The sequence below is a fragment of the Eriocheir sinensis genome, chromosome 16 (genome assembly GCF_024679095.1).
Source record: "Eriocheir sinensis breed Jianghai 21 chromosome 16, ASM2467909v1, whole genome shotgun sequence".
NCBI classification, from domain to species: domain Eukaryota; kingdom Metazoa; phylum Arthropoda; class Malacostraca; order Decapoda; family Varunidae; genus Eriocheir; species Eriocheir sinensis.
Window position 1 is genome coordinate 11392173 of NC_066524.1, and position 15029 is coordinate 11407201.

General features: G+C 41.6%; 3 protein-coding genes across 31 annotated transcripts in view; all 3 read left to right on the plus strand.

Annotated features, from left to right (window-relative positions):
- Nucleotides 1-15029, plus strand: part of LOC126999292 (gastrula zinc finger protein XlCGF46.1-like) — a 118879-nt gene that overhangs the window by 74334 nt on the left and 29516 nt on the right. For 10 of the 28 annotated variants that reach the window (XM_050861718.1, XM_050861722.1, XM_050861726.1 and 7 more), the window contains one exon: nucleotides 13921-14883. The exons of 4 other annotated variants lie outside the window; for them this stretch is intronic. The gene's annotated coding sequence lies outside the window, so the exon portion shown is untranslated. Of the gene's footprint in view, nucleotides 1-3342; nucleotides 3975-11518; nucleotides 11932-13674; nucleotides 14884-15029 lie in introns of those variants that run through there. 14 more of the 28 variants (XM_050861715.1, XM_050861705.1, XM_050861711.1 and 11 more) reach the window with 11 other exon arrangements.
- Nucleotides 1-15029, plus strand: part of LOC126999291 (uncharacterized) — an 87853-nt gene that overhangs the window by 45361 nt on the left and 27463 nt on the right. The window lies entirely within an intron of this gene.
- Nucleotides 1-15029, plus strand: part of LOC126999290 (gastrula zinc finger protein XlCGF57.1-like) — an 86777-nt gene that overhangs the window by 41373 nt on the left and 30375 nt on the right. The window contains exon 2 of one of the 2 annotated variants that reach the window (XM_050861698.1): nucleotides 13635-14883. The exons of the other annotated variant lie outside the window; for it this stretch is intronic. The gene's annotated coding sequence lies outside the window, so the exon portion shown is untranslated. Of the gene's footprint in view, nucleotides 1-13634; nucleotides 14884-15029 lie in introns of those variants that run through there. 2 annotated transcript variants of the gene reach the window in all.

Consider the following 15029-nt stretch of genomic DNA (forward strand, 5'->3'; position numbering starts at 1 on the left):
GAAGGAACAGTCAAAAGAAGAAGGAAGTCAAATAGAGAAGGAACAGTAAAAAGGAGAAGGAACAGTCAAAAGAAGAAGGAACAGTCAAAAGGAGAAGGAACCGTCAAAAGGAGAAGGAAGAGTCAAAAGGAAAAGGAACAGTCAAAAGGAGAAGGAACCGTCAAAAGGAGAAGGAACAGTCAAAAGGAGAAGGAACAGTCAAAAGGAGAAGGAACAGTCGAAAGGAGAAGGAACCGTCAAAAGGAGAGGAAACAGTCAAAAGGAGAAGGAACAGTCAAAAGGAGAAAGAACCGTCAAAAGGAGAGGAAACAGTCAAAAAGAGAAGGAACATTCAAAAGGAGAAGGAACAGTCAAAAGGAGAAGGAACAGTCAAAAGGAGAAGGAACAGCTCAAGAGAAGAAGGAACAGTCAAAAGAAAAGGGAGAAGGAACAGCAAAAGAAGTAAGCCCGTAACCTCTTGACAATAACAGGCCACAAGAGGAGGAAGAGGAGGCTTACATCTACATCTCTACATACTGCCGTTGCAAAGGCAATAGCTCCACATCTACATCTACATCTACATAGTATGCATAGTATGCATAACAGAGACACAACTAGTGTATGATAAAGTGCAAATTAGTGGTCACTTGAAAAAATATGATAGTATGAGAGGAAAAGATGAACAGAAAGGAGGTGGACTGCTAGTTATGTTTAAAGACACAGAAGATATCCAAGCTGTTCAAAAGAAAACTATAAATAAAGATATTCTAGTTTTAGAGGCACGGATACAAAGTACAAATCTTATTATTATTTTAGTATATGTTTCACTGTCGGATAAAGGAAGACAGAATTCAGTGCAATTAGAATTAAGTAATCTTATTGAGAAGTATGAAGAAGAAACTTTGATACTGCTGGGAGACTTTAATGGTCACATAGGATTTCTAGGGGACCAGCCTATAAACAGAAATGGAAAAATGATTCTTGAGTGGATGGGAAATAACAGTATGATAATGCTAAATGATGACTTGCAATGTGAAGGGATGTACACATGGAGCCGAAACGAGCAGAAAAGTGTGATAGACTATGCTCTATGTAATAAAAAGTTCTTTGATATATACACAAGCATGAAAATAGACCAAGAACAGGAGAAAGTTGACATATCGGACCACAACCTGATAGAAATAAACTTTAAGGTAGTGAAAGAGAGAAACAATAAATTCAGGAAAACTAAATGGGAAAAAATAGAGTATTACAGTACAAAAGCAGAGTGCCTGGAAAAATATGCACAGGAAATGGAAAACATTGCACAAAGTAGATCTGTAAACAATATAAGTGAGTTGAATAATGCTATTGTGAAATGTGCCGATAACATATTAAAGAGAACATTCAGAGTAAAATTTAGCAAGACAGCTAAAGAAGCACCTTGGATAAATGAAGAGATAAGAAAGCAAATCCAGATGAGGAAGAAGCTCAACAGGGCCAGAAGAAAAGCTGAGACTGATGAAGAACGGAACAGACTGAAAGAAAAGTATATTGAACAGAAATGTAAAGTGCAAATGCTGATAAAAATGAAATATACAAACATGAGAAAAGGTGACCAAGGAAATAAAAGAAAATGGAGACAAAACTAAACTGTGGGACTATATAAGAAAATTGCAAGGAAAAGTGCACAAAAAAGGAGAGCTAAAACTATTTAATGAACACAAGCAAGCCATATCAGAAGACGAAGCAGAGAAAGATATAAAAGTGTTTTGGAAGACAGTCTACCAGAAACATGAAAATAAAATGATGGAACTGTGGAAGGATGAAACAAGAAAGCCCTACACTGAGAATTATGACACCAGAGGACATATTGTTCAGGCAGCTCCAGACTACACGGTGCCCGAGCCACTACGAGAGCACATGGATATGGCCTGCATTGTCCACAAGGAAATAAGACCCATGATGACTGTACAAATATCCAGGGAAGAGCTAACAAAAGTCCTAAAACAACTGAAGAATAAAAAGGCGGCTGGACCTGATAAATGCAAGCCAGAATTTTACAAGGCACTGGTCCACAAACCAGACTGCATGGAAATAATGTTGAACTGCTTTAATGAGATCCTAGAAACTGGCAACATACAAAGGAATGGAACATCTCATACAAAAATGATACCAAAACTGCTAAACCAACAGCAAAAGATTTGCCCAATAGCATTGACAAATTACACCTACAAAATATTTATGGCAATACTGAAAGACAAAATAGAAGACCACCTAAGAAGCAGTAATGAAGTAAATGAAGCCCAAGCAGGATTCAGCAAAGGTGCAAGAATTGAAGATAACCTTCATATTGCAATACTGCATAGAAGACAGCTATACAAACCACAAAGCTCTGATTGTGACATCCATTGACTATACCAAGGCCTTTGACTCCATAAAGAGGGAAAAGATCGTGAAACCATGATGAAATATAAGGTGCACACAATAATAAACACAATAGCCAACATCTATAAAGAGGATAACACCCTGATAAAATTGACAGAAGACAGACAAACAGAGATACCAGTCACAAGTGGTATAAGGCAAGGGTGTACCGGCTCCACCACATTATTTAAACTTATTACTTATGCCATTATGATGAAACTGGAGGAAGGCAGAGGCTTCAATAACACCAACATTCACATAAATAGCCTGTTCTTTGCTGATGATGGCCTACTACTGTCTCACAGTATAGACGAGGCACAACACAGCATTAGACTATTAACAGAAATAAGTAGAGAATGTGGACTGGAGATAAATAAAAATAAGAGCAAGATCATCATCTATAACTTAGAAAATAGTCCACAACAGATAGAAAACATACAAGTCTGTGAAGAAATCAAATATCTGGGCCTAACTCTACTAAACAACAGAAATATCTTTACTAAACAAAAGAAAATTATGATAGAGAAGGCACAAAAGCTGGCCAATCTTACATACTCAATCATAGCGAAAAGCTGTCATAAAATCACCGTAGGGAAAGCCTATTGGAAAAGTGTGTGCCTACCCTCAATTCTATATGGAGCAAATGTTATAAATTTTACTGAAAGAGATATCCAACAACTACAGATCATTGAAAACAGTGTGTACAGGCATATATTGGGAGCACCAAGATTCGCCCAAACCTGCACGCTGCGAGGTGAAGTTGGAGCTTCAAGCATGAAGAGAATAATGGAGGGTAAATTACTATATCTGAAATCTATCATTGACGCATACACCACAACAACACAGGAAAATCTAACAAGAGAGGAAGATAACAGAAACAACGTGTTAAAAAGAAGTATATAAAATGGCAAAAGGAAATCAGCAAAATTGGATAAAAAACATCAATAAGTACTTGGAATGCTCCAAGCTAACTCTGAGAGATATTGGAAAGTTAAAGAAAGAAGAAATTAAGGAAAAGCTGAGGAGCTGGGACACAGAAGAATGGAAACAAGAAGTCCAAAGTAAAAGAAGCCTTGAATTATATAAAATATACAAGCCTGAAATAAAATGTGAAGAACTTATATACGACAATACACCATCATCAGTTACACTCTATAGAGCCAGAACAAATAACCTAGCACTCAATGATAGGAAAAGATTCTACAATGAAGACACAACATGCATCATGTGCGGGGCGGAGGAGGAGAACCTCCAGCACTTCCTGTTGTATTGCCCGGGGTACCAGGGCGTGCGCCGGGCAGTGCAGGCGCCGCCGCTGCCGCTGCCAGCTGCTGCAGGAGAACATATCGCGCCGCTTGGATGCCTCCTGTTTACCGACGCAGAGAAAAATAAGGACAATATACACAGAATGTGGTTATTACGGGAAAAGAGAAGACAACAAAAAGAACAACAAGCTACAATGATAGTAACAGCAGTGACAGAAGAATAAATCAAGACCGAGAGAACACTAGGAACTGCCGTTGCAAAGGCAATAGCTCCACATCTACATCTACATCTACGCACGGTTGTCTGACCTCCGTGACCCCCAGGTGAGCCGCTTGACCCTTGACCTCTCGTATTACTGCCTCAAATGCCTCTCTCTCTGTTACCTAAGGAGGGAAATGGAGAAGGGAGATAAACTACTGCCTCTACTTTTCCTTTTTTTTTTTTCCTTTTTCGTAACAACTTTCGTTTCATTCCTTTCCCTTCCCTTCCTTCCCTTTTCCTAACTCAACTTTCATTCCATTTCTTCCTTTCCTTATCCTTCACTCACTCTCTTTCCATTTATTTTCTCCCATTTTTTATTCGTTTGTTTCTTCATCTTCTCTTCACTCTTCCTTTCCGTCCTATCTTCGGTAAAGGTTCAGTATAACTCCGGCGCCTTAATTTTGGTCTATTTTCTTCCACACCTTTACAAAACCATTTGCATACATATAATACATAAAACAAAAAGTGGCGGACAAATACCGCTACCTGCTTTAGGGTGGTTATTGTCCGGCAAATCTTAAGTGGCGGCTCTGACGTAGACAGCCCGCTAGACACTGGTGCTACCGTGCCTCTCACACCCTTCTCTCACTCTAGTATAAAAACAAATATGGTTTTTATGATTTATTCTCCATCTGTGAGTGAATACAAAGAAATTTGTACAACACTAGGCAGTGTTGCCACCGTGGTGTTGTCAGCTCAAGTCAACCCAAACACACTATGATAAAGGTTTTTCAGTGGATGTTATATTTTTTTACTTTAAAAGGGCGTTTGATGTTGTCAACCATAGTTATCAAGTTGAGGTTGGTAGCGGTGTCCCACAGGGTTCAGTGATGTTCAATCATGTTGTCTCTGGTTTAAACTGTAAATTTTGTCTCTTTGCTGATGACCAAGTTATTTTTAGCCTCGGTAATATCGAAATCTGACCATTTCATTTCCCATCCTCGTCTGCAGAGGGATATTAACCTACTCTTCAATACAAGTAGATCTTGGGGTTTGTCTTTTTCAATTGGCAAATGTGTCAGAATGAACTTTTGTAGAAGTTTTCAAGATGCACCTGTTCTCTTGCAGTACTTCATTGTGAGCAACCTATTTTAGATGTTGACAACCACAAAGATCTTGGGGTCAGGATTGATTCTTCTCTCAAGTTCCATCTCCATGTGAGAGAGATTGCAGGCAAAGCTAGTGGCATAAGCTATAGTATTCTTGAGGGAACTATTTGTAGAACTCCAGATTTTATGAGAGGTTTTTATTTCACATATTAGGCCAGTCCTCCGTAGAATCTGAACACCTTCTAATTTAGCAATGTCCTTTGCATGGTGGGGAGACCAAAACTACTGCATATTCCAAGTGGGGTCTGACTAAACTATAGTAGAGCGGAAGTATTACATCTTCATTCTTGAATAAAAAGTTTCTATTAATGAAGCCCAACATTTTGTTCGCTTTATTTGGTGCATCGATGCATTGCTGTGAGAATTTGAGGTTTGAAGCGATTTTGACCCCCAGGTCCTTAACGCATTGAACGCTTTTGAGTCTGACGCCGCGCATTTCGTAGTCGAACTTCTTATTTCTTGTTCCAACATGAAGGACCTGACACTTGTCTACATTAGAGAGAGAGAGAGAGAGAGAGAGAGAGAGAGAGAGAGAGAGGTTATTAACTAGAGTTGAAATGCAAAGTTTTGGAACCATCTGATTAATGTAGAAGCACTTAGGTTTAAGGACAGACCACATAGTCTGGACCATGGGGTCTGTGTGGTCTGCTTTTCTATGTAAATCTCTCTCTCTCTCTCTCTCTCTCTCTCTCTCTCTCTCTCTCTCTCTCTCTCTCTCTCTCTCTCTCTCTCTCTCTCTCTCTCTCTCTCTCTCTCTCTCTCTCTCTCTCATCCTTTCCCTTTGTCTTGCATTTGTCAGCCTGGTGGGTGCAAAGAAGGGAATTAGGGAAGGAAAAAGAGTTTGGGTAAGGATAAAATGTGGTGGGGTGGGGGTTCAAATTCTCAACTGATAACTTGCTCTCAAAATGTCAGACTAGGAGAAGGTATGATTTTGAACCTGTCTACTTTTCTTTGTCTGTCTCGTTTTTTTTTAGAGCTCAAACATCAGTGACTGAAAATAAAGTAAAGGTGCCCAATTTCAAAAGAGCTAACTTCATAGAAATCCGACGAAAACTAATAGAAATGCAACTATCAGATGACTGCAATGTAGAGGATGCCTGGCTAAGCTTCAGAAATCATTTACTCACTCAGCAGAACACATTTGTCCCTTTGTGTGAGAAGCGAAGTAACACTAATAAAAGCCCACCTTGGTTTAACAGCGAAATTAAACACTCAGTCAAGGAGAGAAAATTAGTTTACAGGCTAAAGAAAGAGCAATGCACGCCCGAAAACATTAGACTTTACCATGATGCCAGGCGACGAGTAAAAAGATTAGTATGTCAGGCAAAGCGTAGATATGAAGAAAATATTGCAGCCAACTGTAAAAATAATCCGAAATCCTTCTTCAGTTTCACAAACAACAGAAAGGCGATCAGAAGTGGAATTGGACCCTTAACAAACAGCGATGGTGCACTAGTGACTGACAGCCAACACGTTGCAAACCTATTAAACAATTACTTTTCCTCGGTGTTTAATAATAACAGTCCTCCCACCACTACCACCAACACCAGTACTAATGTAAATCCCGAGCATGCATTGCCTAACTTTGAAATAACAACCGATGAAGTCCTTAAAGCCCTCAAATCACTTAAAACAAATAAAAGTCCTGGACCTGACAAAGTATATCCTACTCTGCTCAAAGAAACAAAGAGCGAAATACTCTCCTCCCTCACAACCGTATTCAATATGTCCTTGCGACAAGGCATCGTCCCTTCGGATTGGAAAAAGGCTAACATGACACCGGTTTTTAAGAAAGGAGACAAAAAAGTACCAGGTAATTACAGGCCCATTAGTCTAACTTCAGTTGTAGGTAAGCTACTTGAGAGCATAATTAGAGACAAAATTGTGAGTTACCTTGAAAGCCACTCATTGGGAACTGTATAACGCTTCCGCAACACGGCTTCAGATAAAAAGATCCTGCCTATCAAACCTATTAACCTTTTATAATGACCTCTTCACGGTTTATGACGTAACCAAATCACTGGACGTAGTCTATCTTGATTTCCAGAAAGCGTTTGATAAAGTTTGGGCAGCTAACAGAAGTTTTTAGGAAGTCGCTGGACACGGGTGGTGCCTGTTTCATGGAGGCAGGCACACGTTATTCCAGTATTTAAGAAGTGAGACAAATCTTCTATGCAAAACTATAGGCCAATGAGTTTGACATCAGTTATAGGTAAAATGCTTGAGTCAGTAATATCAGGTATATAGTATTAGGGACCATATTGACAGACATGTAGTGCGGCGACTATGCCTGATGAAGGAGCCTCCCATAACCCACGTAGCCAGTGAGGAGTAGTGAGGAGAGATGGGCAAAGAAAATACTGCAAGAAAGTGAAAACAAGTCCACATGGGGGAAAGAGTTAGAGAGGTGGAAAAGGAGAGAACACCTGAGGGAAGAGTGGAATGAAATGGAAATCAGGGATGTGAAGAAGGCAGTTGAAAGGAACGGACAAGTCAAATGGCAGGAAGGAATGAGTGGCAAGTCAACGCTAAAATGGTACAGCAGGAAACAGAAACCAGAGGGAGTACACTGGCATGTAGGAGACTGGGGGAGCAAACTGTTGTTTCAAGCAAGAACAGGAACCCTGGAGGTAAACGGCAGGAACAGGGACGGGGGAAACCAGAGAACTGTAGCTGTAGGACAGGGCAGATAGAAACAGTAGAACACCTAATAGTGGAATGCAGCAACTATGAGAGGCAGAGAGGGGAGTTAGTGGTAGGAGTAGTGATGGTAATAGGCAGAGAGGAGTGGGCTAGGAGGCTAGAGGAGGAAAACGGGGCGATCTGCACAGTGTTGGGGCTGTATGGGGACAAAAAGGAAACAGAAAGAAGAATGGTGAAGCTGGCAAAAGTGTTCTTTCCATAACAAACTGTCCTATCCACTCATACGCTGATGACTCCACTCTGCATTATTCAACTTCTTTCAACAGAAGACCCTCTCAACAGGAATTACATGACTCCAGGCTGGAGGCTGCAGAACGCTTAACCTCAGAGCTTACTATCATTTCCGATTGGGGTAAAAGGAACCTTGTGTCCTTCAATGCCTCAAAAACCCAATTTCTCCACCTTTCAACTCGACACAATCTTCGAAACACCTATCCCCCATTCTTCGACAACATTCAGCTGTCGCCATCTTCAACACTAAACATCCCCAGTCTATCCTTAACTCAAAATCTTAACTGGAAACTTCACATCTCGTTTCACACTAAATCAGCTTCCTCGAGGTTGGGCGTTCTGTATTGTCTCCGCCAGTTCTTCTCCCCTGCACAGTTGCTATCCATATACAGGGGCAGTGTCCGCCCTCGTATGGAGTATGTATCTCACGTGTGGGGGGGCTCCACTCACCCAGCTCTCTTGGACAGAGTGGAGTCTAAGGCTCTTCGTCTCATCAGCTCTCCTCCTCTCACTGATTGTCTTCTACCTTTTAATTTCCGCCGCCATGTTACCTCTCTTTCTATCATCTATCGCTATTTTCACGCTGACTGCTTTTCTGAACTTGCTAACTGCATGCCTCCCCCCTCCCGCAGCCCCGCTGCACGCGACTTTCTAGTCATGCTTATCCCTATACTGTCCAAACCCCTTATGCAAGAGTTAACCAGCATCTTCACTCTTTCATCCCTCACGCTGGTAAACTCTGGAACAATCTTCCTTCTGTATTTCCTCCTGCCTACGACTTGAACTCTTTCAAGAGAAGGGTATCTGGACACCTCTACTCCCGAAATTGACCCCCCTTTCGGCCACCTCTTTAGATTCTTTTTGTGAGCAGCGAGTAGCGGGCTTTTTTTTTTATTATTGTTTACTTTTTTGTGCCCTTGAACTGTCTCCTTTGTTGTAAAAAAAAAAAAAAAGGCAGCCAGCGAATACCCTCACCTTGTCTTGATTAATTTCTCGTGTGTTTCGATACACGCAGAGGACGTGTTGGGAAATACAGGAAATTGAAAAAGAAAATCCCGGGGCATGACACATCATTTAATTCACGACTCACAGCATGGGTTTATTAAAGGAAAGTTGTGCCTTACTAATCTTATATCCTTTTACAATAGAGTATACGAGGCAGCTGACAATGATGAGAGTTGCGATGTAGTTTATCTTGATTTTAGTAAGGCCTTCAATAAGGCACCTCACGAGAGGCTTAAATAAAGTCAGGGCTCATGGAACAGGAGGGAAGGTTTATGATTGAATTAGGGCGTGGATTAGCGACAGGAAACAGAGGGTTACTATTAATGGTAAAAAATCTGAATGGGGTAATGTTACCAGTGGGGTTCTTCAAGGTTCAGTTTTAGGCTTGCTTTTATTCATAATCTATATCAATGATATAGACAATGGGATAACTAGTGACATAGGTAAATTTGCATATGACACCAAAATAGGACGCACTATTAGGACAAGGGAGGATGCTTGAGCACTGCAGGAGGATCTCAACAAACTGTCAGCTTGGTCAGAGAAATGGCAGATGAATTTTAGCATCACCAAGTGTATCGTACTAAGTGTAGGAACACGCAACCCATTACACGGGTATAGTTTGGCCTCCACAGCGATAGGTAGAGCAGAGTGTGAAAGGGATTTGGGAGTATTGGTGAACTCTGACTTAAGGGGGGCGACTACCCCCCCCCCCTACAGCTCTTTTGGTAGGTCCAATAGCCTTGAAATTTTATTATGTTGTTTGTTGGTGTTAATGAGGAGTGTATAGTGAATTTCATGGAGATTGGGTGAATGATAGGGGGCACTGAGGTAAAACGCGTTTTTTTTCAATTTGTTTCACAGGCTTTATTTTTAGGTCAATCACTTTGAAAAAATTACCAATGAAACTTCGATTATATATCTACATTTTGTCGGGAACAGATTTTTGATTTTTGCTTTTATCTTTGAGAGAAAATTTTTAATTTTTTTTTTCACACTTGATTTTCTCCGCTCTGTATCCCGTTTTCTATGGCCATATTGAAAAATCTATTCCAATAAAAAAATCGGCCTTTGATTGAAGTTTTTATTGATACCTAATAATTGTCAGTCAGATGATTTACTGATTTTTTGAAATTTTTTGAAGTGTAAAAAACCAACTTTTGAGAAATCGGCTCCTAATTTTTTTTTTTGCATTTACCCCTGTCATGCCCTTCATAATTGTCCGATTGAGATGAAATTTTCACACATGATTGTGCAAACCTTGCTGATTGACTGGAGATATTGATAAGGCATCTGGTCCCCTTTCTCAGTGTTGAGAAAGTATTATTCACTGGTATGTGAGGGTGTCAAAAGGCGCCACCTTTCTCATTGTCGCCAGATTTTATCAATATTCTCCAGGCTGGTATTCTTCATCCTTCTTCTGCTGTTTTCTTTTCTTTTAGGACTTGGGTGTTGCATGTCTGGCTCTTTCAAGGTCTTGCCAGTGAAGAGATTCTTGTAATCTTTCTTGAGAACCAAACATATGTAATATTATGTTCCCATCCTCATAGCCAAAGTTGTGACGCGTGATCTACAGTCCTCTCGGCCCTCGGGCAGCATGACTCACTCCATCCACCCTCTCTGAGATGCCAAGTGATGCAGATTCATAAAGAAGAAATCATTTTTTATTGAAAATTTACGCGTATATAAGCATTGAATGACACCACGTGTGTAACCGCGTGACTCAGGCCTCTGACGCAACTGGGTATTTAAACATGGCTTCCCGGCCGTAAGGGATTTAATTTGACCAAAACAAACCTTACCACTTGATAATTTAGGCTATCTCGGCCACAGTGAGCGAAGAAAAAGAATTTCTCAGATTTCAAAAATATTCGGCCAAAAATACCCCGTAGCCGCCCCCCTTAAAACTAAGGAAGCAATGTATTAGTGCGAGGAATGGGGCTAACAGGGTATTAGGCTTTATTAACAGGACAGCAACCAACAAAAGTGCAGAGGTCATCCTCAGACCCTATTTAGAGTTAGTTAGGCCACACTTAGATTATGCTGTCCAGTTTTGGTGCCCTCACTTCAGAATGGACATCAGCTTGCTGGAATCAGTTCAGAGGAGGATGACCAAGATGATTCTGGGGCTTAGGAACCTCCCATACCAAGATAAGCTGAAACATCTCAACTTACATTCACTAGAAAGATGAAAAGTACGGGGAGATCTGATAGAAGTATTCAAATGAGTCAAGGGTTTCAACAAAGGTGATATAAGTAAAGTACTGAGAATTAGCCAGCAGGATAGAACATGCAGTAATGGATTTAAATTAGAAAAGTATAGATTTAGGAGGGAAATAGGCAAGCATTGGTTTAGTAATAGGGTGGTGGGGGAATGGAATAGACTCGGCAATCACCTAGTGAGTGCAGGGACAATAGATAGCTTGTTTTAAAGAGTAGACTTGATAGCTTCATGGACGAGGATGACAGGTGGTAGTGGGGGGGATCTGGAGCTGCCATGTGTAGGCCATTTGGTCTCTTGCAGTCTCCCTTTGTTCTTATGTTCTTATATTCCTCAGCAAGACAGGCCGCCCACCATGCCGGTGTGTGGAGGAAAAGAGAACAAGGAAGGAACGAGGACAACAGCAACACACTCAGGTTGGGGCCGCCTCACCTGTGCCTTCCTCAGCAAGACAGGCCGCCCACCACGCCGGTGTGTGTAGGAAAAGAGAACAAGGAAGGAACGAGGACAACAGCAACACACTCAGGTTGGGGCCGCCTCACCTGGACAGCAGCATGAGTGGCCAGGGCAAGCAGGAGCAGACTGCTGCAGGGGGCAGGAGGCTCAGTGGTCATCAGGTGAAGCAACTTGCTGCTGGCAACTCCAGCAACAAAGGAGAGAGGAAGTTTGTGTGTCTGGAGTGTGGAAAAGAATTATCAAGGTCAGGCCTCAGATATCACATCCTTACACACACTGGTGAAAAGAACTATGAATGTGAGGAATGTGGGAAAAAATTCAGCTGGAAGAGTCACCTTGCTACACACACCCTTACACACACTGGTGTAAAGAACTATGAATGTAAGGAATGTGGGAAAAAATTTGGCCATAAGAGAGCCCTCGTCAGACACATCCTTACCCACAATGGTGTAAAGAACTATGAATGTAAGGAATGTGGGGAAAAATGTGGCAATAAGTGTGCCCTTGATAAACACACCCTTACACACACTGGTGTAAAGAACTATGAATGTAAGGAATGTGGGAAAAAATTTAGACAGAAGGGTACCCTTGATACACACACCCTTACACACACTGGTGTAAAGAACTATGAATGTAAGGAGTGTGGGAAAAAATTTAGACAGAAGGGTACCCTTGATAAACACACCCTTACACACACTGGTGTAAAGAACTATGAATGTAAGGAGTGTGGGAAAAAATTTAGACAGAAGGGTACCCTTGATAAACACACCCTTACACACACTGGTGTAAAGAACTATGAATGTAAGGAGTGTGGGAAAAAATTTAGACAGAAGGGTACCCTTGATACACACACCCTTACACACACTGGTGTAAAGAACTATGAATGTGAGGAATGTGGGAAAAAATTTGGCCATAAGAGTACCCACGTCAGACACATCCTTACCCACACTGGTGTAAAGAACTATGAATGTAAGGAGTGTGGGAAAAAATTTAGACAGAAGGGTACCCTTGATAAACACACCCTTACACATACTGGTGTAAAGAACTATGAATGTAAGGAGTGTGGGAAAAAATTTAGACAGAAGGGTACCCTTGATATACACACCCTTACACACACTGGTGTAAAGAACTATGAATGTGAGGAATGTGGGAAAAAATTTGGCCATAAGAGTACCCACGTCAGACACATCCTTACCCACACTGGTGTAAAGAACTATGAATGTAAGGAGTGTGGGGAAAAATGTGGCCGTAAGAGTGCCCTTGAAAACCACACCCTTACACACACTGGTGTAAAGAACTATGAATGTAAGGAATGTGGGAAAAAATTTAGACTGAAGGGTACCCTTGATAAACACACCCTTACCCACACTGGTGTAAAGAACTATGAATGTAAGGAATGTGGGAAAAAATTTAGACAGAAGGGTACCCTTGATAAACACACCCTTACACACACTGGTGTAAAGAACTATGAATGTAAGGAATGTGGGAAAAAATTTAGACAGAAGAGTACCCTTGATACACACACCCTTACACACACTGGTGTAAAGAACTATGAATGTAAGGAATGTGGGAAAAAATTTAGACAGAAGTATACCCTTGATACACACACCCTTACACACACTGGTGTAAAGAATTATGAATGTAATGAGTGTGGGAAGAAATTCATCCTCAAGAGTACACTTCTTCGACACACCTTCACACACACTGGTGTAAAGAACTATGAATGTAAGGAATGTGGGAAAAAATTTAGACTGAAGGGTAACCTTGATACACACACCCTTACACACACTGGTGTAAAAAGTCATGAGTGTGAAGAGTGCGGGAAGAGATTCAGTGTCAAATCAACACTCAATGAACACGTCTCCAGGCGTCACTATAGCCTAATAGAGTTCAAGTGTGATGTTTGTGGAAAGCTCTTTAGGGCAAAGAGAGACATTGCCAGGCACATGAAGAGCCACTTCTGAAGTGTGTCTGCCTACAGTAGTTATATTGACCAGGTTGTTAGCAGCAGCTGAGGGAAAGGAAAGTGAAGGAGAGGTGAAAGTAATCATGTAAGATAAAGAAGAAAGGTTTGCCTGTCAGTGTTGACATAGAAAAATGTAACAAACCTAAAGACTCTTGGCTTTCTCAAGTCATGCAGGACCATTTCATGTCCAAATTGTCTGCCTATCCATGTACCAAAGCTGTCCATGTGTTTTGTGATGGGTCTGTTAATGGCAGCAAGACTGGCTATGTATTATTTATGAAGAGTATAACTCCCCCTCTGAATACACTGACCCTGAGGTTTCCAAGAGGCTTCCTGACCATTTGTCTTCCACAAGGATAGAACTCTCTCAACGCCATTCTTGAGGCCCTCTGTATTACTGTGGCCCTAGGGAAAACTGTGTAGCCTACCTGTTTGTTGACAGCCAGTGTGTCTTGTATGCACTCCTGTCTTCCTCTCCCTCTAACTGTGACATAGTCAATATGTGCCTCAGTGCCCTTAGCCTGCTGGAGCACAGTGGTGCTAATGCACACTTCATCTGGGTGCCCTCACATGTTGGGCTGCCCCATAATGATAAAGCAGACCTATATACTCGTCTTGCCTCATGACCTTACTGTACAGCCAGGTGTTGAGCACACTTATGTTAAGAGTAGACTTATATCTCTTGTTAGTGAGTCTGTCACCTCTCAGCTTGCCTTGTGCTGTCAGGATGGCAGTGCCTCCAGCATTCACTATGCCCAGGTATGGAGTCTCTGTACCCACACTTATGGCAGGCACAGTGCATCCTATGGTCTTGTGGTGATGTGTCTGAGGCTGGGCTATAGGTGTTACTGGGAGGTCAGTGGGGCTGCCCCTGCACCTTGCAGTTTGTGTGCCAAGCCAGGGGGTCACACGCTCCATCATTATGTCCCTCTAATAGCTGTATCTGCTCACAGGGCCACTGGGACCTGCCTGAGCTGGTTCATTAACAATAATGTTCTTTCGTGTATTGTAAAGAGAGCATCCTACATTTGCCCCTAGATTGTAGTTCTTCTGGGTGCAGTCCCTTGTGTCTGCCCCCTTGATCTCGCCATGGCTACTATTTATTCTAACGCAGCACTTGTTCCCTACCATTATACCTGTTTAGGTCCATGGTGCTGCCAACGCATGTGTCAAGAGTTGTACAATCACACTGTGTACTTCCTGGGGGCTGGGATGGCAGGTTCCTCCCTTCTCCTTTGTTGTGTATCTTTGCAACAATAAACCAACAATCAGTCCGTCCATCTCCATCCTAAATTGACCTTTTGACCACTCATTTCTGCTTTCTTTATAGGAGCAGTGTTTGGCAGACTTGTGTCTACATATTCATTTAGCTCTTGTAGAATCTTTTATGGGCCGTGAGCCGCTTTCTGTACTGTAAAAAGAAAAA